At 42.7% G+C, this 1,338-nt stretch overlaps 1 non-coding gene across 1 annotated transcript; it reads right to left on the reverse strand.

Annotated features, from left to right (window-relative positions):
* Positions 1 to 1,006: 1,006 nt before the first annotated feature.
* On the reverse strand, positions 1,007 to 1,113 carry LOC131492247 (U6 spliceosomal RNA). Its single transcript, XR_009251956.1, has one exon. It is a non-coding gene; the product is annotated as a U6 spliceosomal RNA (small nuclear RNA).
* Positions 1,114 to 1,338: the final 225 nt, after the last annotated feature.

The raw sequence follows: 1,338 nt of genomic DNA on the forward strand, positions 1-1,338 counted from the left end.
AAAATCTGCCCGTTCATGTCTACAGTCTAAGGTCAAATCTCAAAATTAAATCCTTTCTTTAAAATATCACTCCTGGGGCGCCTGGGTGGCGCAGTCGGTTAAGCGTCCGACTTCAGCCAGGTCACGATCTCGCGGTCCGTGAGTTCGAGCCCGGCGTCAGGCTCTGGGCTGATGGCTCGGAGCCTGGAGCCTGTTTCCGATTCTGTGTCTCCCTCTCTCTCTGCCCCTCCCCCGTTCATGCTATGTCTCTCTCTGTCCCAAAAATAAATAAAAAACGTTGAAAAAAAATTAAAAAAAAATAAAATAAAATAAAATATCACTCCTAGGGGCACCTGGGCAGCTCAGTCGGTTAAGCATCAACTCTTGATTTCAGCTCAGGTCATGGTCCCAGGTCTTGGGATCGAGCCCTGCATTGGGCTCTGCACTGAGCATGGAGTCTGCTTAAGATCATCTTTCTCCCTCTCGCTCTGCCCCTCTCCCCCCAAGTCATGCTCTCTCTTTAAAAAAAAAAAAAAAAAAAAATCATTCCTAGAGTTTCTGCCTCTCTGAGCAAAGGGATCAGTGGAAGGACCAGCCAGAGGTAGAGCTGGAAGGGTAAGCAAGGGTTAGATGGTGAAAAGTCACGGGGACCATGGGAGTTTTTTTTGTTTTGTTTTGTTTTTTAATTGAGATATAATTTGCATACCGAAAGCTTCATGTTTTTAAAGTGTACAATTCAACTGTTTCCGGCACCTTCATGAAGTTGTGCAACCATCCCCACTATTGCATTCCAGAACATTTTCATCACCCCAAAAAGAAACCCCGTGTCATTAGCAATCACTCCCCATCCTTTCCTTCCTTGAGCCTCTGGAAACTGTTAATCTACTTTTTTGTCTCTTTGAATTTGCCTGTTTTAGACATTTCACATAGATGGACTCATACAATGTGGCCTTTTGTGTCTGACTGCTTTCACTTAGCATAAGGCTTTCAAGGTTCATCCATGTTGTCACATACATTGGTACTTTTTTTTTTTTTTTAATGCATCACAAATTTGCATGGTATCCACGTGCAGGGGACATGCTGATCTTTTCTGTATTGTTCCAATTTTAGTATTGGTGCTGCTGAAGCGAGCACTGTTGGTACTTTTAAAGAAAATCACTGGATAATATTTCATTGTATGGACACACTACATTTTGTTTATCCATTCATCTGTTAAAAGCCATTTGATTACCTTTTGCCTATTAAGAATCACGCTGCCACAGAGCATGGGCATGTACAAGTTTTGCGTGGACATCACATCTTTCCAGATCTCTTGGGTATATACTTGGAAGTGAAACTGCGGGGTCATATGGTAATTCT

The sequence above is a fragment of the Neofelis nebulosa genome, chromosome 12 (assembly GCF_028018385.1).
Source record: "Neofelis nebulosa isolate mNeoNeb1 chromosome 12, mNeoNeb1.pri, whole genome shotgun sequence".
Classification (NCBI taxonomy): domain Eukaryota; kingdom Metazoa; phylum Chordata; class Mammalia; order Carnivora; family Felidae; genus Neofelis; species Neofelis nebulosa.